Source organism: Suncus etruscus, chromosome 5 (genome assembly GCF_024139225.1).
Source record: "Suncus etruscus isolate mSunEtr1 chromosome 5, mSunEtr1.pri.cur, whole genome shotgun sequence".
In the NCBI taxonomy this organism is placed as follows: Eukaryota; Metazoa; Chordata; class Mammalia; order Eulipotyphla; family Soricidae; genus Suncus; species Suncus etruscus.
This window is the reverse complement of record NC_064852.1, coordinates 137,631,064-137,656,903: the sequence shown is the minus strand read 5'-3', so window position 1 is coordinate 137,656,903 and position 25,840 is coordinate 137,631,064. Positions and strand designations below refer to the sequence as shown.

The 25,840-nt window shown below is 35.4% G+C and overlaps 1 non-coding gene across 1 annotated transcript; it reads left to right on the top strand.

Moving 5' to 3' along the window:
* Positions 1-19,660: 19,660 nt before the first annotated feature.
* On the top strand, positions 19,661-19,767 carry LOC126010418 (U6 spliceosomal RNA). Its single transcript, XR_007496448.1, has one exon. It is a non-coding gene; the product is annotated as a U6 spliceosomal RNA (small nuclear RNA).
* The last annotated feature ends 6,073 nt before the right edge of the window (positions 19,768-25,840 follow it).

Below are 25,840 nucleotides of genomic sequence, written 5' to 3'. Positions count from 1 at the left end.
TCTCATATGATCCCCTGAGTCTGCCAGAGGCGATATCTGAGTGCAGAGCCAGGAGTAACCCCTGAGCATCACCAGGTGTGACTCCCCCCAAAAATGAACACCTCCCATAACCAGTGCAACCTTCCCAATACCAATGATCCCCATCTCCCTCCTCCTCCACCCCCTGTCTATATTTGAGACTGGCATTCTATTTCTCTCACTCACTTCCATTGTCATGATAGTTATTAGTGTACTTATTTCTCTAACAACACTCATCACTCTTTGTGGTAAGCTTAGGATTTTGGCTGCTAAATTAGATTTCTTTGTCAATTAAATCCCATAGATTTAATGTTTATCATCCACCCATTGTGCATTTGTTATAAAACAACCTTTTATTACATATAGTTATATGCACATATATCTATATCATATATTTTAGAGCATGTTTAATTTTTTAACATCACTTCCTCTGTTTTAGTGGTTTCTTCAACAGTATACCTTATATAAGTCACTAATCAATTGGTATTTTTGTTGAGCTTATTGAAATGATTTAAGACTAATGAAGTCATTCTTTAACACCAAAGAGCAGTAACTATACACTATTCTGTAATTCTATGTGATGGACTATTTTACAAAATAAGATACAGATTACATAACTCAGACCTTTATGAAAAAAGCATAACAAATAATGGGGAAGTGACAGGAATTGTAGAACATAATTAAGTTAGTTTAAAAATATTGCAATTTAAGAATTTCCTAAAAAAAAAAAAGTAAAAAAAAAAAGGAAGCCGGAGAGATAGCACAGCAGTAGAGTGTTTGCCTTGCAAGCAGATGACCCAGGACCAATGGAATTCAAATCCCGGCATCTATATAATACCCTGTGTCTGCCAGGAGTGATTTCTGAGCACAGAGCCAGGAGTAACCCCTGAGCGCAGCCAGATGTGGCCCAAAAACAAAAACAAAAAAAAAAAAAAAAAAGAATTTCCTAAGGTGCTTGGGTACAAAAAAGAGAGCTCTTTTAGAAAGATAATTTTCTGCACACACACACAGATATATTATTCAAATTGTGGAAGTATGTGTTCTCTAAAAAAATGCAAAATCCAGTGTAGTCATATTTAAAAATTCAGACTTGCAAAAGTACTTAGGCTTACATTAGTCATTTATGAAGGTAAAAAAAGATGAAATAGATTGTATTGCTTTTTTTGTTCAATTGTGCCTTATTGTTAAAATGTCAAGTTTGAGGGCCAGAGCAGTGGCACAATTGGTAGGGCATCTGCCTTGCACGCACTAACCTAGGACGGACCACTGTCAATACCCTCACTTTCTATAAATGAGTCCCCAAGCCAGGAGCAATTTCTGAGTGCAGAGCCAGAAGTAACTCCTGAGGATTACCCTATGTATCCCTAAAACCAAAAACCAAAACCAAACCAAACCAAAACAAAATGTAATATGTCATTTGATTCGTTTGATGTGGAACAGAATTTACCTACGCCAAGAATAACGATGTAATTTTATTAATTCCAAATATAAATAATATACTTATTGTTACTAGTTATACTTTTATAAAACAAAACATTATTTGGTACAGAAAATGCAGAGAAAATTGAGAAGATCGCTTGCAATATTAACACTGTACTCACAGGCATGTTTTGAACACATAGAAAAATCTCTCTCTCTCTTTGGTTCACACCCACTTGCTCTCAGGGATCATGGGATCATATGAGATACTGAGGATTAAACCAAGTCCGTCCTGGGTCAGCAGCGTGCAAGGCAAATGCCCAACCACTATGCTATAGATCCAGCCCCGAAAAATTTCTTCTCAAAGCACACACACACACACACATATATTATGCTCTTTGTGACTAATTGTCTTTTCCTGTCATGACTATCCTTTATTGAATATAGTCTACTCTCTAGCACCTACATTCCTTTAGCTTTTTAAATACTGAGTCAAAAACAGTGGAGTCCAAAGTAAACTATTTGCATAGAAACTCTGTCATGTGAATTAAATCCAAAGTGTGTTGTTATGAATATGGCATTTTCTTAAGGCAAAATTTCTGGGGATTAAATTTAAAAGCATTAAGCAAGCTGGTAAATAAAAACTTTCATGACAGATACCCTGAAATATCAATCTAAAAATTTCCATAAGAAACACAAAGGGATATTTTTTTAATACTATTTTTGATAACTATATTAGGGAAAAATGAGCTTTTATTTCCTGTTGCTGTTTTTTTAACATTAAAAGTGCCTTCAATGCCAGCAAACGTGAACTTGCACCAAAATATTTGAAACTACATTTGAATTAATACCTATATTTATAAATTACATATTTGTTCAATTTGTTTAAAATATGTATGGTTTATGTGAAGTAATTCACTATGCCTCAGAAAACCAGTAATGCTTCTCACAATACTCCAAATATAGATTATAGATTACAATAACTCTTTAGTGACATGGCTAAGGCTAAGAAAGAATCTCTGAACAAGGAGAACTTCTTAATCCTTATAGGGTTATACAGAGAGTTGCTAAACACTATAGTAAAGTAAGATCAAAGTATGTCCAAGGTAAAGTCTTTCAGGATGTTAAATCACTATGGGAATTTTAGTTACTGTATGCAGTGTTTATAAAAAGAAAAAGAAAATTTTGGTTAATAAGTGACTATTCCAAATTCAGTCTTTTTAAGGAAATGTAGTTATAACTTTTAAGCATAAGAAATTTTCTAGTTTGTTGATAAAATATTAAGAAAATTACAAAAGTGTCTTATTCACAAGGCAAAGGTATTCTAAGATAACAAATCCAAACTAAAATATGCTGACATACAAAGAATATTGGTAAAACGTGGAAATGAAATGGAAATGAATGTAAAATCATGGGTTAGATTGCAAAAGAAACTCACTAGTAGAATAATTTATTAAGAACTTTCTCATTTGAAAGTTTAATTTTGAGCTGTAAGGTTAAATTAAAGTAAGAAATATACATATATCATCTTCAAATGTTGGGCAATTCTAAAATAATTTTGTAGGGTTAGAGTAATAAGTAAATTATGAAGTGTCCAAATTATCTCCAGTTTTGAATTACTAAGTGTCTATGACATTTGTCCCAGCTATTGCTGAGCATTTTAACAGATGGACTATTTTGTCACCCTGAAGAGGAAAGAACAATATCTTCCTTTGCCTTAAGGTCTAATCTTTAAGTCCAAATTCCTGGATCTCTCTGAAGTGCCCAGCATGAGGACAAAATCAACTGCAGTAGAAACAGATTTTGTAAACCTTATCCGAATGTGTGAATATGTGACTAAATTATTGGGCCAATGTCAAAAATTCTAAGATTCCAGAACAGGAAAGTCTATCTTTTTTGCCGTACTTGATTGGACTTGATTGCTCTGTGTCAGAAAAACAATAGAAACAACGCACAAATAACAATACACACAAACACACACATCAAGGAGAATGTTTTTCTATATCATTGTTAAAGTGAACATCTTAGAAATACATTTGAACACAATGTTTCATCTAAGCATTTGAAAAAAAATTAAAAATAATTTAGATAATAATATTAACTCCTTATCTTCCAAGAAGGCACATCTGGCTTAGCAAGTGCTTAGATATTTTGGTTAGATCTCTTTGGTTAGAGGTTTTTCCCAATGGGTAAGACAGCTCTTTCCTTCATAGTATGCAGACTATCCAATACAATTTCTTCTATACTAATGTACCCAAATTGTCCTATCAGTAGAATTTAATATTTTTGGTTAATGTTTTGGGGGTTACTCTTCTCTAGATTTATCTCATGAAAATTTTTCAATGACTTAAACAACTCCTTCCAATTCTTGTCTTCTTTCTCTCGCTCCTTTCTCTCTTTTATGAACCCTAGTTACAGAGTCTCACAGAGCTCTATGTAACTTCATCCCTGCTTATTCTATATATGTTTACTTAGGCAATTTCATATTTCACATGACTTCAATTACTATCCATAAAAGAAATTCTGAAAGATATATCTCTAGCTAAGACCTGTTTTCTGAACTCTAGGCTATGCTTTTAAATTTTTTTTTTTTTTTTTTTGGTTTTTGGGCCACACCCGTTTGACGCTCAGGGGTTACTCCTGGCTATGCGCTCAGAAATCGCCCCTGGCTTGGGGGGACCATATGGGACGCCGGGGGATCGAACCGTGGTCTTTCCTTGGCTAGCGCTTGCAAGGCAGACACCTTACCTCCAGCGCCACCTACCCGGCCCCTAGGCTATGCTTTTAAATGCTTAATTGTCATCAACAATTGACTGTCTTATTGACACCTCAGAGGCAACATACTCAAAGTGAATGAATCAACTTTCCCAGAATTTCTTTTTCTCCAACCTTCTTAAAAAATGCACCATCTACCTAGATTTCCAAGCCAAAATATATTAGGAATTTAGTTCTATATTTATTCATAGATAGCGAGGTCCCAGTGGACCAATATTCTACTTGTTTAAAATCTGTAATCTCCCCACTTCTTGTCCACTTATCTTAAATGTTTTTAGTCATGTTCCTAGCTCAAACTATTGCTCAAAATACTACATAAACTCTATAACTGGGTGTCTACTTCTACTCTCCTACCGTCAAACTATCACCTTCAAGGCAAGGTTAATTTTGAAATAAAATCTGGAACAAAGAATATAGTTCCTATTATAATTCATATAAGATTCATAATTGTCAATCTCCTAACTAACGATTAGAAATTTCAACTGAGATGATTTATATCTTTCTTTTCCAAATAACTGAATGACTCAACATCTTTTATTATTCAGGACCTTCAAACTAACATAAGTTTCTTTTCTGAAATCCTCTTTATCTCACCCCTATCTCTAATCTAACATTGCTCCTTATTCACTCTTTACTTCTTCGATTACATGACTCCTAATGAAAGTAGTTTATCTCTGTCTTTCATAGCAGGTAGGTCTGCTATAAATACTCGTCGAAGCTTTCCTAGATTTTCTATAATCTTTCCCATGCTGTTTTATTTTTAAAAAATTCATCTCACACACACACACATACACACACACTTAACTAAATATAGTCATTCTTCTCAAGTTAGACTGAAAACTCTAAGCACACAAAAGTAATCTAGATCCTCTGCTCTGATGAATGTTCAAAAGTGATTAATACATAGTAGGTTTTCAAGAAATATTTGCAGAACAAATGCAATAACAGAAGCTCTCAGGAAATGTTTATTGGATGAACAGTTGCACTTCCCACTATGTATTATGCAACTGAGTTTTAAAGTTTATTAGCAATAGAGTTTTGGGAGGACCAAGGAAATGATCAGTCATGCTATATTTTTATTCTTGTTTCCACAGGGATTTAATATGACTATTTTAGTAATGTTAATTCCAGATACAATAACATAACTCATATGCATAAGAGAAATTGGAATTTTTAAACAAGTGCTATAATAGTTTAACTTGCTCATTATGGGTGGACAAACACTTACAAAAAAGAGATTTATTGTTACAAAAATGTCTTCATTATCTTCAACTGCTCAGATGAAAGAAATCATATGTTCAGATTTGAAAAAGCATAATAGAAACATGCATTTTGTTCTAGTCTAAATTTATTAAGAGATATTTCTTTAAGAAATTCAGGAAAAATCTGGTTTACTCACTTTTGTTGAAATATTAAATATTAGAGTTTTAGAAATGAGAAAATTTCTATAGCAGATATTCATGCATATCTAAAATTTGTTGCAATTATTAAGAAAAGTTTAATGTGTCATAAAAATTATATAAATTGATCTGTATAGGAATTTACTTCATCTTTATTTTAAATAATTATAATTTAGCTATTTTAATATAGATAATAAGCACACATGTAACTTTAAAATAGCAGAATTTCAATTAAGATAGAAGTTCTAGCTAATTCTTTTATTTCTCCCATAAGAAGAGGAAAGAAATAATGTGCTCTGCCTACATTTTTGGAAAAAAATTTCTCAACAATTACACAAACTCTCACTTTTTGGAATCCCTGGAAGCATTTTGTGTGATTTACTATTTACTATTTACAGTTACTATTATGTCCTAATTAGCAAGTCATCTGAATCTATTTCACACAAGAAGGGAATTCCCCCATGAGAATTAACTTTAACTCAAGGTTCTAATGAATACATAATATTGAGTTTTCTGCTCCTCTTCCTTTAACTCTGATAAGCTCATTTCAGTGAAATTATACTTATATTTCTGAATGAGAATATCACTCTTGCTTTAAGCAGTTTTGTGAAAAGGCATAAAGATTTAGTATGCTTTTAAAAAGTGCCTTTCAGTTGTGAATTTTACTATCAAGTTAAAACTAAAAGTTCTTGATAAAACAGTACATGAAAGATCATAGCTACCTTTGATATTGATTATTTGTTGAGAAGGTGTGGATTTACAAAATAAAATACGTGATTAAAATATCACAAAACAGACTCATTTAAGGTTTAAATCAATAAAAGATAAAATCTAATTTATTTAGCTATTTCATAGCCAGAGTTCCATATTGGGAAGTATGTTTTATAATATATAAACAGATAAGAAGGCTTATCTAAGTTTGAGACTTAGTTGGGGAAAACCTCATGTATAATATATTTATATTTCCTATTTCTTTCACAAAAGATGTAAGTAATGAGAAAAATAGACAAAATGGAAAGTCTAGCACCATTCAAGCATTACAAATCAATTCTATTTGTGAAAAACATATAGAAGTATATTTTTAAGAAAAGTTAGAAGAAAAAAGTCAGATTCAGGGAAATCACTTAGTTTTTAGGGACATGATTTGCATATACCAGGTCCCAACAAGCACCAAAAAATGACCCCCAGTACTGCCAGTGTATTTTGATGATCCCCAACACCATAAGGGTCAGAACTCTCCAGGCTAGTCAGCAGAGCACTGTGGAAGTGTACCATGCACCTGTGTACTGAACACTGGGAACCTCCAAGCATCCCTTCACAAAGAATAAAAGATCATCTTGGAAGTTTTAGACTAGAAGACTGATACTAGCTCATACTACAATATGCCAGTCAGACCTATTTGTATGGCCTGTCACACATATGTCGTTGTGAACTTATCTTTCAAATGATTAACCTCAGTAAAACATTCCAGCAAATATCAGCATATGGACATAACTTGCTCAATGCATATGGAAATACATACTGGTCTGGCTAATTCTTTTACTAAGTAGTAAATCAAGAGAAGTATTTCAGTTTACTTATTGAAAACTAACTCCTACTCACCAACAGATTAGAACAGGTTAAACAGGTATTTTATAGAGGTCTTAAAATGGTTAAGCCAAATATCAGTTTAACTTCCAACACCATAGTGTAGCTTCTCATAAAGAATTGGGAAAAGATTATTAGTCATGTCAGAAGATGGGGCAGCTCTGTGGGCATGACTCAGACGGTATTACATGCCTACATGACCATGTACATACAGGTTGTATTTTAGCAGCAAATCTTTCCTTTGATGAGCACTTATTTATATAGTACATTTTCTTTCATAGGCTTTTTAGGTGGAGTTTCTGAAACAGAGATCACATAATTTGCCTCTGGTGGAAATATGCACTGATTCTGTGTCAGAAGCCACTGTCTGCCTTCTCTGCATGCCACTGCCCCTACAAAAGAGCTTAGTTGAGTCATAAAGGCAAAAATTTCATAAGGGTAAGCCACCTCATGGTAATCTGGGCCAAATTCTTCTTTTTCCAGATTAGTATATGTGAGTGAGGAGAGTGGATTCAGGACACTGAATGGGTCGGTTAGCAGAGCAGGATCTAGAAGCTGGACTTTAATTCCTGAAACAAATCTATGGTACCCTTAATAATTGCATCTAGATTAGTTTTTATGACTTTAGTTGAGAATCAATATATATCTTTCCACATTCTATATCGTCAGAGGAAGCATGAAAAAAAAACCCAACAGCCAGTTGCTATATTTATTGTTTAATAGAATTAATGGCATTTTGACACAGCTGAGAAAGAATAAGCAATGAACATGACATTCACAGTTCTACATCTAGGAAATTGACTTTATGGAAAATCCCACTAGATTTTGCTTTGCTCTTTTAGTTGTGGGCCAATAAACACTTGATCAAAACCAGCATTCACAGTTACTATTGTGTCCTAATTAGCAAGTTATCTGAATCTATTTCACACAAGAAGGGAATTCCCCCATGAGAATTAACTTTAACTCAAGGTTCTAATGAATACATAATATTGAGTTTTCTGCTACTCTTCCTTTAACTCTGATAAGCTCATTTCAGTGAAATTATATTTATATTTCTGAATGAGGATATCACTCTTGCTTTAAGCAGTTTTGTGAAAAGGCATAAATATTTAGTATGCTTTTAAAAAGTGTCTGTCAGTTGTGAATTTTGCTATCAAGTTAAAACTAAAAGTTCTTGATAAAACAGTACATGAAAGATCATAGCTACCTTTGATATTGATTATTTGTTGTGAAGGTGTGGATTTACAAAATAAAATAGGTGATTAAAATGACCTTTGCCATTTAATTTTACATTTTTAATAGAAAATTAAAGGAAATTTAAAATTATCTATGTAGTTTATAAGTGAGGCTTTTATCTGGTTTCTGTTGGATGGTGCTGATCTGTATAAAACAAGTGCTCAGTCCTTTACTTCCTCCTCATTCCTATCCTCAGAGGTCACGTGAATTAGGCACTTTTCTAATACACTGACCAGAGCTTGACAGCAAGAAGCACATTCCATAGCTGGTGAAACAGCTCAGGAGACATTCTCTCTAAACTCTAACCATCTCTTCTGGAACTGTTACTGCCCCTCGGTGAATTATTTCAGGCAAGTGCAAATTCTACCACTCCTATAAGATCTAAAGAGATAAAGGGGAGGGAAGCACTAACGAGGTTCTCTGTAATGCCAGGAGCATCTAAATAAATTCAGGGGCTTATCCATATAGGCTTCTAAAGGAGATTCTGTCTAGCCTTTAGAATACAAATAGGAAGCTGTACCTCTATCTTGGAAGCCTTTATTGCACTGTCCGCATTAGTAAACAGAGCACACAGGCAGAAACATTCTGAAAAAGCAAATAGAAAAAGAATGTGAATCCAACAAAACATTTGAAGTGCTTAACAACATTAAAATTTTTCTTTCATTTTCCTAAATTAAAGACATTGTCTATGATAGCAAATTGAGGAATTTTCCTTGTAATTTGAGAGTGACTACAGAAACTGTTGTTTTCTCTCAATCTTGATAAACTAACTCAACCTTTTTTCAATTAGTGGAACTTAGTGAAGTTAATGTATAACAGTAGATTACTTTTGCCTCAACATATAATTCCATTTGCTGGTTGGGTCATAAGCTTCAGTTTTATAGGTTGAATGGTTAGTCTATGGCATCACAAAATTATTCAGCAGAGTTTTGATGGCAGCCTTGCCCTACCTTCCAGGTATACTGAGCTGAATACAAAATGAGGTTGTCTGAATGCTTTGTTTAAATTTTTGCTAGTGACTCATTGGTCCATGGCCACTGTCCAGTTGAACCGGTAATCTTCAAGTTGGCAAAGCATGTTCTGTACAATTTTCTGAAAGGCTTAATAGACATGGCTATTGCCATGAGTTTTACATAAGAGAAGAAAAAATAAAATAAGAGTCCAGCTTGTCATCATTCCACACCTAGATTACTGTAACAGCCTGTTAGTTGACTTCTCTTTGGTCCTGTCATAAAATTAATCCATTCTATATATGGTTGCCAGATGAGTCTTATGATATTTATCTTTTTCATCATATCAAAACCTGCAGTATATAATAACTTACAAAGACTAGCACATCTGGTGCAATCTCTATTTAACATCAGAGCTGTTCTTATATAAACCCTTTACCCATAGCCAATCTTATTTCCTTCAACTGGAACCTTCCCCATATCAGTCATTCCTTATGATCTTAAACATTATGTTCTGACACTGCCCACTAACAGACTTACCCTGACTTCTGGTATTTGGCATTTTATACTCTAGTTATCTTTCAAGATCCATTTTCTGAAATTGTTAGTCTTTCAGAGATCTCTTTATTTTCTGAATGAATTTACTACTAAATTATATGTGCTCTTGACTTTTGCTTTTTTCTCTCCATTTGTTTGTTTTATCTCTCAAGTTGGATTGTAAAATTTGATTTTACCCATCAAATTAAGCATAGTTATAGATCCAGGTATTAGGCATGCTGAAAAGTGCATGACCCTTATAACTGCTTCTGAAATTCTAATTACCTAACTTCTGATTAGTGCAATTTTGTTGCTTATAAATAGTGATAATATTACCTAACTCATGGTTGCTGTTGAGTTAAATAAGATGAGCCACTAGAAAAAAAAATCATGCAGTTCTAGACAATTTGGATGGAATTGGAGGGTATTGTGTTAAGAAAAATAAGTCAGAGACAAAAGGACAAATACATCTGTGGCATATAGAGAATCAAGTCAAGGGTAGCATCAGTAAGAATTGATGATAAGCCTTTGTTATTGGAAAACAGAACTCAGAGAGCCAGAAACAGGGTTCAGGGAATGAGGTAGACTGGATGTAACATGAGAACATAGGTTAGAGTTTTAAGCACTTGGATGGTTCTTATGGAGTTAACAGGATGCACTGAAACTATAAGGCTTTAACAACAGAGAATGGGGGAGGTTGAGAGGACAAAACATTGTACTTGAGGGGACATAAGGGAGGTCCATGGGCATTCTGTGGTGGGAGTGTGCAATTAGTCTTTATATAAATATCAGAGCATCTTTGTAACTCTACTATCTAAACTATAATAATAAAAAATATATCCATAACAGATTTCCTGTCTCTCTGTAACAGAAGTTTTTGATAGAGGAAGACAGAGTATATGAGGACATTGAATGACTAGTAGACAATAAAATAAATATTTTTATGAATGAGGAAATGGGGACAGGAACAGAAATAATGAGAGTGGGTACCAATTTCATTTTGCATGTCTTTCATGCACATATTACATTAAATTTTTTTAGTGTAGGCCACTATGATTTAGCTGATTAAAATAGTTTAAAAAAATCCATTATCATTTGCCTGTTTAAGAATCTTGAAAGGTTCCCTGTTGTCTACAAGATAAAAAGCTAAATTCATTAGCTCTATATGATCTGACCTCAATGGAACCATTGGTTTTATGCTTCATTTCCTTTCTCCATTCCTCAGTAAGGCCAACTGCATTTTCGTTCTGCCTGGGAAACTTAAACACTTTATTTTTTATGCAAATGTGGGTATTTTAGGGGTATGAATTCAAATCTCTTCAAAATATATGTTATCATCTACTATAGATGTGCCAATAACTCTCTACTGTAGATAAATGGAACCCTCTCTGCATTTCAGTCTCCCTCTACTTCCCTATCTGGAAGCCTGTGTAGTCTAAGAGTCTGTTTTGTTTGATTTCTCACTTTGCTACTCTATAATTGCACAGGTGAGTGAGATAATCTGATAATTCTTCCTTATTCTAATTTATTTCACTTTGCATAATTCTTACCAGCTCTACTTAAGCCATCTCAAAGAGAAAATTTCATGTTTCCTGATGGTTGAATAGTAACTATTGTCTATATATACCACATTTGTTTTTTAATCCTTTCATTTATCATCAGGTACTTGGGATGATTCCAGATGTAAATATCCTGCAATAAATAGTGATGTGCATATATCTTTTCAAATGAGTGGGGTTTTTTTTGGGGGGTGTGGGTTTTTGGGCCAGACTCGGTGACACTCAAGGTTATTCCTGGCTATGCCCTCAGAAATCTCTCCTGGCTTAGGGGACTGTATAGGATGTTGGGAATAGAAACCAGGTCCTTCCTGGGTCCGCAGTGTACAAGGCAAAAGATCTACCACTGCACTATCGCTCTGGCCCCTCAAATGAGTGTTTCTGTGTCCTTTGGATAGGTATCAAGAAGTAGAACTGTATCATGGGATAGATCTATAATTAATATTTAAAAAATTCTTCATATTGTATTTAATAAAATACCAATCTACATTTCTACCATAGTTTATGAGGGTTTCTTAATCTTCACAGCCTGGTTCATTTGTTTTTTTCTGACCTTTCAGATGTAGATCACAGACAGGAGTGAGGTGAAATCTCATTATTGTTTTGATTTGCATTTAACACGGGATAGTTTTTTATCTCTAACTTTGCTTCATTCTGTTCTTGGTAACCTCCAACTAATCCTTCAAACTGCCTTGTTCTCATCTCTTCCACAAATAACATTTTTTAATGTAATTTTAATTTTGATCTTAGTGGTTTACATATTGTTGACAATAATATTATAGGTACATATTTACATAAAATCAGGGGGGTTCCCATCACCGATTTGTCCTCCCTACCCCTCCGTGTTCGTCCTACCTCCCATATCCTCCTCCCTCACCTCTGGGGCTGCAAGAATATGTGGTCTCCTCTGTACCTAGCTTACTACTTAGTAGTCTTGGTCTTGATGCCTCCCTTATTTCCCCCTCTAACTGGGAGGAAGGACTACATTGTTCAAGTTATGTGGTTTTATTTGAAGAAGAGAAAAGTAATAAACTGGGGTAAAAGTCTAATACGCCGAAAATGGGCAGAATCCTTCTAGAGGCTCTCATCGTGTCGGTTTGAGAGATGAAGAAAAAGAAGGTGAAACACCCCAACAATACAAAAAGAAGTGTCAAATATTCAGTGAGCACTCCAGTGATAACAATAGGCACCACAAAAAAAAAAGCCATGATCTTGAGTTAAAGAACATGGCAGAACACCTAAAGAAATAAAAGAAAAGAAGGAAAAAAAACATTTCTTTTTACCTATTCTTAGAATAATCATATTATTTAAGCATAAAATAAACCCTCCTCTTAAAATGATCTTTCGAAAAGGAGAACACCTTTGTTCATTATAAGTGATTTATATTCTTCTTTTGTGACTGTTCTCAGGGCTTACTTAGAGCCAACTAGCTCAGGTACCATATAAGTGATTTATATTCTGGAAAATTCTTTACATTTATTTTTCTTCCTTTTCTTTTCTTTTCTTTTCTTTTTTTTCTTTTTTCTTATTTTTTTTTTTTTTTTGGTTTTTCGGGCCACACCCGTTAGATGCTCAGGGGTTACTCCTGGCTACGTGCTCAGAAATTGCCCCAGGCTTGGGGGGACCATATGGGACACCGGGGGATCGAACCGTGGTCCTTTCCTTGGCTAGCGCTTGCAAGGCAGACACCTTACCTCTAGCGCCACCTCGCCGGCCCCTTTTTTCTTATTTTTTGCCACACTCAAGAGAGCTCGAAGGTTACTTTTGGTGTTGCACTCAAAAATCACTCCTGGCAGGTTTGGGGGACCATACGAGTTGCTGGGGAACAAACCCTCGTCTGTGGCCTGCAAGGCAAACACCTTACCCACTGTGCTATCACTTTAGCACCTACCTTTCTATTTTTAATAATGACTATTTGGGAACAATTATATTAAGTAGAAATAGCCACTAATGTTAATTGTAGATACCCTTAATAAAACAAATAATAGACCGAACTCTGCTGGATCTCAGATGCCAGCACCCTTCTGCCTCTCTACTCTGCTGTCCTGCATTTTCGGCCTGATTTCACCCTTGGTGCGGCTCATCAGCCAGCCTGCCTTCCTGTGAACTTTCCAGGGAGTCTGCCTTCCCGTGAGCCTTCCGTGGAGGTGAGTCGACACGCCCAGAAAGGGAGGAGCCACTGAACTTCGCTGGATCTCAGATGCCAGCACCCTTCTGCCTCTCTACTCTGCTGTCCTGCATTTTTGGCCTGATTTCATTCTGGGTGCGGCCTATCTGCCAGCCTGCCTTCCTGTGAGCCTTCCGTGGAGGTGAGTCGACACGCCCAGAAAGGGAGAAGCCAGAGGAGCACGGTTGCTCCGCTCCCCCTCGCGACGGTGCACAGCATTTAGCCAATGAATACAATCACAACACGTAGAAAAACACGCAGTACTAGTGTGACAATGGGGAAACAACATGGGCCAGTGCCAGACATAGAGAATGAAGATGGCAACTCTGATGACTTGAACATGATCAACCACCTAGTCAGACTCTCAGATAAGGAGTTTAGAGTTGCAATATGGATTCAAAGAACTCAAACAAAGTATAGAAGAGAAAACTAAAAAGAATCAGGAGAATATGAAGATAGAAATGAGAAAACTCCAAACGGAAATTTCAGATCAAATAACAGGTCTGAGAAACTCAGTAGATGAATTGAAGAAAAACATGTTTGAAATTTCCCACAGGTTAACAGCAGCTGAGGATAGAATCAGTACACTGGAAGATGAGATACATAATAATTACATACAGCAGAAGAAATTGGAAAAAAGCCTCAAAGCAAATGATCAAACAATGGAAAAATTACTCAAAGAATGGGAACAGATGAAAATAGAAGTCTATGATAAGCTCAACAGAAACAACTTAAGAATCATTGGAGTCCCAGAGACTCAGGAAGAAAATCTCCAGGAAGAATCAACAGTCAAGAACATCATTAAAGAGAAACTACCAGAGATAATGAATACATGTGATCAAATCCTGCATGCCCGAAGAGTGCCAACTAAAAGAGACCCCAGAAAAAACATCCCAAGACACATCCTAGTCACAATGACGAATCCCATAGATAGAGACAGAATTCTGAAAGCAGCAAGATCGAAAAGAGAAATTACATTTAAGGGAACATCCTTGAGATTTACTGCAGACCTGTCACCAGAAACACTCAAGGCCAGAAGGCAGTGGTGGGACATAGTGACAAAACTCAATGAAATAAATGCTTCGCCTAGAATACTGCACCCAGCAAAACTCACTTTCAGGTTTGAAGGAACAATAAATAGTTTCACAGACAAACAACAGCTCAAAAACTTCACAGACTCAAAACCATTCTTAAAAGAAAAACTGAATGGCATACTTTAAGACAAGGCTTACCAACAGACACACCAAACTTTAATATAAAGATGGCACTAACTCCCAGGACAATTCTTTCTCTCAATGTCAATGGACTAAATGCACCAGTTAAGAGACACAGAGTGGCTAAATGGATCAAAAAACTCAATCCAACCTTCTGCTGCCTACAAGAAACGCACCTGAATAGTCAGAACAAACATAGACTCAAAATAAAAGGCTGGAGGAAAATCATCCAAGCAAACAACACCCAAAAAAAAGCTGGAGTGGCCATATTAATATCAGATGATGCAAACTTTATAGTTAGGAAAGTTGTAAGGGACAAAGATGGACATTTTGTATTAATCAAGGGATATGTACAGCAGGAAGAAATCACCCTCCTAAACATATATGCACCGAATGAGGGGCCAGCAAAATATTTAATACAACTGTTGACAAATCTGAAAAATAATATCAATAACAACACAATAATTGTGGGAGACCTCAACACGGCATTGTCAACACTAGACAGGTCAACCAGACTGAAACCCAACAAGAATATACTAGACCTGAGGAGAGAAATGGAAGTAAGAGGCCTAGTAGATATATACAGGACACTCCACCCCCAGAAGCCTGGATACACATTTTTCTCTAATGTACATGGGACATTCTCTAGGATAGACTACATGTTAGCACACAAAACATATCTCCATAATATCAAGAGGATAGAAATTTTGCAGGCTGCCTTTGCTGACCACAAAGCCCTGAAATGATATATAAACTACAAAGGGACACAGAAGAAAAATTTTAACACCTGGAATTTAAATAGCCTCATACTGAATAATCAGTGGGTCCGAGATGAAATTAAAGAGGAAATCAAAACCTTTCTGAAAACAAATGACAATAGAGACACAATTTATCAGAACCTATGGGACACAGCAAAAGCAGTACTGAGAGGAAAATTTATAGCTTTGCAAGCACACATCAGGAAAGAAGAAGGGGCATACCTGAATAGCTTAATGACGCAGCTCATAGAATTAGAAAGTGCTCAACAAAAGGATCCAAAAATAGGGAGGCAGAAGGAAATAACAAAGCTGAGAGCAGAAATCAATGAAGTGGAAACCAGAAAAACCATCCAAAAGATCAACGAAAGCAGAAGTTGGTTCTTTGAAAAAATAAACAAGATTGATAGACCACTGGCAAAACTAACAAAGAAAGAAAGAGAAAGAAACTTGATAACTCGTATTAGGAATGAAAAAGGAGAGATCACTACTGATATGGTAGAGATTCAAAGGGTAATCAGAAACTACTTTGAGAAACTCTATGCCACTAAAAATGAAAACCTGGAAGAAATGGATAAATTTTTGGAATCTTATAATCTTCCACGATTGAATGAAGAGGATGTAGCATATCTAAACATACCCATTACTATTGAGGAAATTAAGAAAGTAATCAAATGTCTGCCCAAAAACAAAAGCCCAGGCCCAGATGGATTTACTAATGAATTCTTTCAAACCTTTCAAGAGGAACTACTACCAATCCTGGCAAGACTCTTTCATGAAATTGAAAAAACAGGAAAACTTCCAAATAGCTTTTATGAAGCCAACATTACCTTGATACCTAAACCAGACAGAGATGCTACGAAAAAAGAAAATTACAGACCAATATCGCTGATGAATGCAGATGCAAAGATCTTCAACAAAATCCTGGCAAATAGGATTCAATGCCTCATTAAGAAGATCATCCACTACGATCAAGTAGGTTTCATTCCAGGAATGCAAGGCTGGTTTAACATCCGTAAATCTATCAACATAATACACAACATCAACAGCAAGAAAAATAAAAATCACATGATCATATCAATCGACGCAGAGAAAGCATTTGACAAGGTCCAACACCCATTCTTGATCAAAACTCTCAGCAAGATGGGAATGGAGGGAACCTTTCTCAATATAGTTAAGGCCATCTACCACAAGCCAGAGGCAAATATTGTCCTCAATGGAGAAAAACTGAAAGCCTTTCCTCTAAATTCTGGCACAAGACAAGGCTGTCCTCTCTCACCACTCCTATTCAACATAGCACTGGAAGTACTTGCTATAGCGATTAGGCAAGAAAAAGATATCAAGGGAATCCAGATAGGAAAGGAAGAAGTCAAGCTCTCACTGTTTGCAGATGACATGATGCTCTACTTAGAAAACCCTAAAGACTCTACCAAAAAGCTTCTAGAAACAATAGACTCATATAGCAAGGTAGCAGGCTACAAAATTAACACACAAAAATCAATGGCCTTTCTATACACCAATAGTAATAAGGAAGAAATAGACATTAAGAAAACAACCCCATTCACAATAGTGCCACACAAACTCAAATATCTTGGAATCAACTTGACTAAAAATGTGAAAGACCTATACAAAGAAAACTATAAAACTCTGCTCCAAGAAATAAGAGAGGACACGTGGAAATGGAAACACATACCCTGCTCATGGATTGGCAGGATTAACATCATCAAAATGGCAATACTCCCCAAGGCGTTATACAGATTCAATGCTATCCCTCTAAAGATACCTATGACATTCTTCAAAGAGGTAGATCAGGCACTTTTGAAATTTGTTTGGAACAATAAACACCCTCGAATAGCTAAAGCAATCATTGGGAAAAAGAATATGGGAGGAATTACTTTCCCCAACTTTAAACTTTACTACAAAGCAATAGTTATCAAAACAGCATGGTATTGGAATAAAGACAGGCCCTCAGATCAGTGGAATAAGCTTGAATACTCAGAGAATGTTCCCCAGACATACAATCATCTAATTTTTGATAAAGGAGCAAAAAATCCTAAATGGAACAAAGAAAGCCTCTTCAACAAGTGGTGTTGGCAAAACTGGGTAGCCACTTGCAAAAAATTGAACTTAGACCCCCAGCTAACATCATGTACGAAGGTAAAATCCAAATGGATTAAAGACCTCGATATCAGCCCCCAAACCATAAGATATATAGAACAATACGTAGGTAAAACACTCCAGGACATTGAGGCTAAAGGCATCTTCAAGGAAGAAACTGCACTCTCCAAGCAAGTGAAAGCAGAAATTAACAGATGGGAATATATTAAGCTGAGAAGCTTCTGCACCTCAAAGGAAATAGTGCCCAGGATACAAGAGCCACCCACTGAGTGGGAGAAACTATTCACCCAATACCCATCAGATAAGGGGCTAATCTCCAAAATATACAAGGCACTGACAGAACTTTACAAGAAAAAAACATCTAATCCCATCAAAAAATGGGGAGAAGAAATGAACAGACACTTTGACAAAGAAGAAATACACATGGCCAAAAGACACATGAAAAAGTGCTCCACATCACTAATCATCAGGGAGATGCAAATCAAAACAACGATGAGATACCACCTCACACCACAGAGAATGGCACACATCACAAAGAATGAGAATAAACAGTGTTGGCGGGGATGTGCGGATAAAGGAACTCTTATCCACTGCTGGTGGGAATGCCGTCTAGTTCAACCTTTATGGAAAGCGATATGGAGATTCCTCCAAAAACTGGAAATCGAGCTCCCATACGATCCAGCTATACCACTCCTAGGAATATACCCTAGGAACACAAAAATACAATACAAAAACCCCTTCCTTACACCTATATTCATTGCAGCTCTATTTACCATAGCAAGACTCTGGAAACAACCAAGATGCCCTTCAACAGACGAATGGCTAAAGAAACTGTGGTACATATACACAATGGAATATTATGCAGCTGTCAGGAGAGATGAAGTCATGAAATTTTCCTATACATGGATGTACATGGAATCTATTATGCTGAGTGAAATAAGTCAGAGAGAGAGAGAAAAATGCAGAATGGTCTCACACATTTATGGGTTTTAAGAAAAATGAAAGACATTCTTGTAATAATAACTTTCAGACACAAAAGAGAAAAGAGCTGGAAGTTCCAGCTCACCTCAGGAAGCTCATCACAAAGAGTGATGAGTTTAGTTGGATAAATAACTACATTTTGAACTGTCCTAATAATGAGACTGTATGAGGGAAATTGAGAACCTGTTTAGAGTATAGGCGGGGGTCGGGTGGGGAGGAGGGAGACTTGGGACATTGGTGATTGGAATGTTGCACTGGTGATGGGTGTAAAAAAGAAGAAAAAAAATAAAACGAATAATAAAATCTAGCAAATGTGTTACAAAACCCTTAAAATTATTTTTCCAAACATTATATATTGTAATATTATATATTATATATTTATGTATTATATATAATTATAATATTATATATTACCTGAAAAAATGGCTGAAAATAAGCCTTGAAATTATTTCTTTAAAATGCAGTACACAATGTGGCAAAAATGTGAATATTACAGATAAATTTCTAAAAAATAATTTAAAATGAGTTGATAGTTTACATGACTATGTTTTAGGGTTCATTAATTAACTGTTACTACTTCACAGCTACCACTAAAGTACAACTATTTCTCCATCACAGTTTCTTTGACTCCTCTCCCCACTATGATTTTTCCGTCCCTGTTCTGCTCCCTATCTCCTGCTCAGTTCTCTAGTCTGAAGCCATAGGTTTATTTGTCCTATTGTTTTGATTTTCTACATCCTACAGATGAGGGCACTCATCCAAAATGCCTTTCCCTACTGACTAAATTCACTTGCGATAACCCCTTGTATTTCATCTGTTATCTCCAATTACAAGATTTTATTTTCCCTTAAAACTGAGTAATATCCTACTGGATATATGTGTGCATGCATATGGATATATGTAATGCATATATTTTTTCTTAAAAGTATAAGTATAAAAGTGGAAATGTGCTCGCTTCGGCAGCACATATACTAAAATTGGAACGATACAGAGAAGATTAGCATGGCCCCTGCGCAAGGATGACACGCAAATTCGTGAAGCGTTCCATATTTTTTGGTGAAGCAATAAAAAAAAAAAGTGGAAATGTTGCACTGTTGAAGGAAGGTTTTTTTGTTTGTTTGTTTGTTTTTGAGACTGAAACCCAAGTACAGACATGTTTGTAATCATGGTGTAAAAAATAAAATAAAATAAAATAAAAAACGGGCCAGAGAGATAGCACAGCGGTATGGCGTTGCCTTGTGCACAGCTGAACCAGGATGGACTCCAGTTAGATTTCAGCATAATATATAGTCCCCTGAGCCTGCCAGGAGCAATTTCTGAGCGCAGAGCCAGGAGAAACCCGAGTGCCGCTGGGTGTGACGCCCCAAATAATAATAATAATAATAATAATAATAATAATAATAATAATAATAATAATAAAACAAAGAAGGCATATTGTTTGGAAATTTGCAAGCTAAGTCAGCTCTTAAGAGTTAGGATCTTGGTAGAGAAAACCTTAACTATGACTGGGTCATGGGGGAGGGGAGCACACTTGGTGGTACTGAGAACTATTCCCTGCAGGTGTCTGGGGATCAATTCAGGTGATGTTGAGGGGCCTACGAGGTACTAAGGCTGGAACCCAAAGGTCTTGCCTGCTTTGCTTGTGCTCCTGGCTCCTACTTACACTGGCAATGTGGGAAGAGATAAGGATGGTTTCCCTCAGTTGTTCTTAGTTATGTAGGATTTCGGGAAAGATGGCAAATGGTCGATTCTAACTTTTTAGAGCTCAGCTATTCTACTCAGGTTTGGGTAGAAGATATACAGAAGATATACAGAAAAAGTTGCTTGTTGATACAGCTCTTTTGGAAAGGTCCTAAGTTCAAGTTCATAATGGCATTGTAACTCCTCAACCCCATAAGTCTTAGCATAAGGGAATTTTTTTCTCAGTACTCATTTTACATAATACTTAGTGTTGACTATTGGTGCTGTTAAAAGCAGAGCCCAGTCAGGGGTCTCAAACTCGCGGCCTGTGGGCCATTTGCGGCCCTCCGTACAACATTTTGTGGCCTCTAGAGGAATCTTTTTTTGTTTTGTTTTGTTTTAGTTGTTTGGGTCACACCCCACAATGTTCAAGGTTTACTACTGACTTTGCACTCAAGGATCACCCCAAATTTGCCTCCTGCGGCCCCCAAGTAAGTTGAGTTTGAGACCCCTGCTTAAACTTGCTAAAAAAAAAAGTGGGTTCCTGGGCCAGCGAGGTGGCGCTAGAGGTAAGGTTGCTGCCTTGCAAGTGCTGGCCAAGGAAGGACCGTGGTTCGATCCCCCAGAGTCTCATATGGTCCCCCCAAGCCAGGGGCAATTTCTGAGCACTTAGCCAGGAGTAACCCCTGAGTATCAAATGGGTGTGGCCCCAAAAAACAAAAACAGAAAAAAAAAGTGGGTTCCTATTTATCCCATATATGAGTTGTCTTTACTTTTGGCCCAAACCCAGTGACGCTCAGGTATTATTCCTGACTTTGCATTCAGGAATTAATTCTGATAGGCTTGGGGCACCATGTTTAATACTGGGAATCAAAACTTGGATGCTGAGCACTAGGCAAATGTAGTATTACTTATCTGGCTCCATATTTAAATTTAAAGCCATGAAAAAATTTCAGGATACCTTTTAATGTAATGGCCTAAAAAAACTCTAACTTTTCTCACCTCTAATTCAAATTTGGCATTTTATTTTATTTATTAAATATGATAGGTACCAATTCATAATAGTATTCACAATTTTTATGACTTGTTACCATTTGAAATTACAGATTTTTCACATCACATGACAGTTCTGGTGCTAATTTAATGTGGTTTTTTAAAATATTACCACTTCAAAATTATGATAGGACACCAACAACTAGATCATAATAGTTAATATGAAAATAATGAAGCCTACATATATATGTGCTTCATTAGTATTTGATAACTGCATTCTAGTGTTGAGATCTTTTATATCTTTTTGTATTTTTATGCGTTTTGCTTTAGCTATTTTTAAAATAAATTCTAAGTTGTCCATAGACTTTTCTAGATTGACATAGATATTTTCAGTGTCACAAATCCAGTTATGTAAGTCTGGGCTGAAACTGAGACAAAGCTAGGAAGCATATTCTTTCTTCAATGATCAGGAGAAAGAGTTTCCAGGCTGAAAATTCCAAGGGGGGAAGTTGAGGCACAGATTTCTGGAATAATAAAAAAAGGCATGGGAATTTTAAGAACAGAAAGAGACTAAGTACAGTGTATGGAAAGTCAAAGTAGGTGGGGCTAGTGAAGTGTGTGGAGTCAGATTAAGATTGTGCACATTGTTCCACAATGAGAAGGAATTGTAGGATTTCAGTCAGGGGACTGGTGGAATAGAATTATGTATGTGGAGCAGAAAATTTATTTGACACAAGGCACTTTTAAGGACAAAAAAATAATCCCTCAAAATTCTAGAATTACATAAAATTATAAAAGATAATAGGACATTAACATCTATCTAATATTTTTATAAAAAAGCATAATTCCTTGGAAATTTGCAAATGGCTGACTCATGTTCTATAGCTAGTACCCCATATTGAGCCACTAAGGAGAGATCCCTGAGTGAAGATCCAAGAATAAGCTCTGAGTACAGCTGAGTATGACTCCGAACCCAATTATATACATTTTGTGTATATTATTTATATATGGTAATATAAATATATATAATCCCTATATTTCTTTATATAAGCATTTCAGACACTGGATAAAAATTTTAGTGACAATACCTCAATTAAATAAAACATTCTACTCCAACAATTTTGAATAAATAAAAAGTAGTGGCACACAAAACAGTTTGGTAAATCAAAGACTGCTTCAATGCTGTTTATTGTTCAAGTTCTAGAAAGAGTTGGAAAATATGAGTTTATAAAAATGTAAATTGTGTTAAAGTAATTGCATAAAATTAGTAGACTATTTTAAATAGCCTTTGATATATGATTAAGAAATAAAAAATTGGGGTCTGGGTAGAAACTCTAGTGAGTCCTTTTCAGTGCAAGGCCCCAATTGGCTCTTGGGCATTGCAAATTCCTTCACCATTGCCTACTGGAGTGCTACATTGCCTAATAGTACTCAGAGGTCCCCTGGATACTACTAGGGTATCCCTTAGTCACCAACACCACTGGGTCCCAGCACAGTCACATCATTGTAACTGGAAGTGACCCACCCAGGTCACCTGAATTTGGAGACCCCTAAATTAAATATTTAAACTCTTTGATAACTAGTTCATTATCGTTTTATTAATTCAAGTTAGTTAAGAAAAATTATCCAATGTTTCCTTTTTATCTTTGCCCTGTGAAATTGAGAAATTCACCATATATTTGTTGTAAAGTATATTGTTGGCTATATTTTGAGGCAACTGCTCCTTTTGCTATTTCAATAGTAAGTTGATTCCATTATTTTATGATTATTTGTTTTTCTTTCTTTCTTATAAATTCTCACTATATTCAACATAGTGTCAATTTCTTTCTGATCTTTCCATCCATCCTGGTATCTAAGAAAAAGCCTGGGTCAGATATTATTTTAATTAAAAAAGGAAAGAAGTTGAATTGTGAAGAAATGATTTAGTAAGACTAAGTATCATATTAAAATTTTAGTGTAAGTATTTTGATACACACACACACACACACATATATATATATATATATACCTAAATTTTCTCAAGAGTTACATCAAGTACTCAGGGAGAATTTTCTAAATGAAAGAATGATTAAAGGATATCCTTTATAAGCAATACCATATATCTTTGATTATAAAAATGGTTTCTCTCATCTTCTAACATTTAAAAAATATGGCACATTTAACAGTCTATAATAAGATAGCATTGTCTCCAAATTTAAGTAGTCCTTCATATTGTTTTCTTTGTGGTATATAGAAAATGGTTTTTCCTTCAGAAAGGAAAGGGGTGATTTTTAGTAACTTTGTATGAGGCACAATGATCTTCCTTAATAAATCATATGATTATTATTTTATGGAGGAGCTCCCTGAGGCATAAAAAGAGTAAATAAGATGATCTAAGGTCAGAGCTGGATTCTTCTGACTTCGTTTTGGAGAACAGATTTTTAACTTTTGAAGGCAGTGAATATATTATTAGTGATTTACTTCAATTAGGCTTATGCCTTAAAATATCATTTAGCATACATTTAAATCATAATAACTTAGTTTTTTTTATAACAATTCTACTTTAATAACAATACTACACAGTCTCACTAACCATTTCTGACAGTGACCCCCCAAAACAGAATTAGTAGTAATCCTAAAACTGTGAAGTGTGGTCTTAAGACAAATTAAAAACAAAATCAATCTTGCTGAGATAAGAATTGAGCTGGCACTACAAATAGGACATATAAACATTTTTGTCACCAGATCAAAGAGCACACATTTTAGTTTTATTTTATATTCACTAAAAGTGAAAAAGTAAGAAATCGTTTTAGATATTGGAAAAATAATATGAAGCAAGACATTGCTTACATTCCTAACCTATTCTAGTTTTCAAAATGACCATATTTCACTACGAATTTAAACATTTAGGGTCTGTATAGAAACCCTCATTTGTTTATAAGCTGTAAAAGCCTCCCTGAAATGATCTTTTAGGCCACAGATGAGAAACACAGCAAGCCATATCAGGAATATATTTTATTCATCTTTAACACTGAAATTAGAACACTATGATATTAGAAGTACTGAAGTCTAGATTTTGATTCATATTCATATATGTGAGTACATTAGGATCTGAACACAAATTATTCAAAAATTTGTGAGTATTCTTGAACACTACTATTACTACTACTTCTACTTCTACTATTACTACGACGACGACGACGATGATGATGACGACCAACCAGGCAAACCAGGTTTGCCTATTCAGTATTTTATACAATATTAAAAGTCCTTACTTTCTGAGAGTCCTTTATCTAGTGAGGAAAAAATGACAATATATTTAAGATACGGAATTATAAATTAGAATTGATAAGAACAAAACAAATGTTAACAAGAGAGATAATAAACTTGTCCTCCCTCTATAATACAGAGAGAAAATATTTGGTTTCAAATTAAATTTAATCTTTTTACATTGACTATGATTATGTATTATTAGAAAACAACTAGACTTCAGACTTCAATCAAATTGAAGTCCATTGGAAATAATTAAAGAGTAAGGAGACATTTAAACATTCAAACTACGGCGAGAAATCATAAAGATTCTTTGGAGAGCTTTTTTTCCCCCCCAACTCTCAGTAGTGCTAAAGGCTTACTCATGAAACTATGCTCAAGGATCACTCCTGTAGTGTTTGGGGAACCATACAGAAACTCAGGGTTAGACACTTTAAGGTAAGCACTCCTAAACACTTTCATTCCCCAAAACAAATTTCTTCTTTATGTGGGGGCCATACCCAACGATGCAGAGGGTTATTTCTGATTCTGCACTCAGGAATTACTCCTTGCTGGCTCCAGCAACAATATGGGATGTAAAGAACTAAACACAAGTCAGCGGTGAGCAAGGAAAGTGCCCTAACTACTTACTGTTGCTCCAGTTCCTGAGAACAACTTTTGAAGTTCACATAGATTCTTGTTATTTGAATACTGACTTGTCCTAATGCAGTGGTTTTCCATGGGGAACTATTTGTTCCTCAACTATTTGTTTTCACATCTGACACAAAAACCTCTTACCTGCATCTTGTGGGAGAGTTCAGTAATGTTGCTAAATGTCCCATAATGCACAGGGTTGTACCTCACAAGAAATTATATGGCCCAAAATGTCAATAATTGAAAACACTGAGAAATATTGCTTTATTTAAAAAACTGCTATTTCAGAGAGATAGAGATCGAGATAAGAAGATGAAATGAAAAGATGAGGAGGAAGAAGAGAAAAGAGAGGAAAGGTGAAGGGAGAGGAGAGGAGAGAAGGTAAATAATATTTGTCAACAAATGAGGAACTTGGAAGATTTTCCGACCAGAATCAATTGGTAAGACCTCATTCTTACTGATAATTGATTTTAGTTGTGTAATATTTTAAACAGACTATCTACTTCAGGCCATGTTTCTAACCCACAAAAATGTTAAAACTAAAAACAGAAGTTTTGAACCATGACATTCAA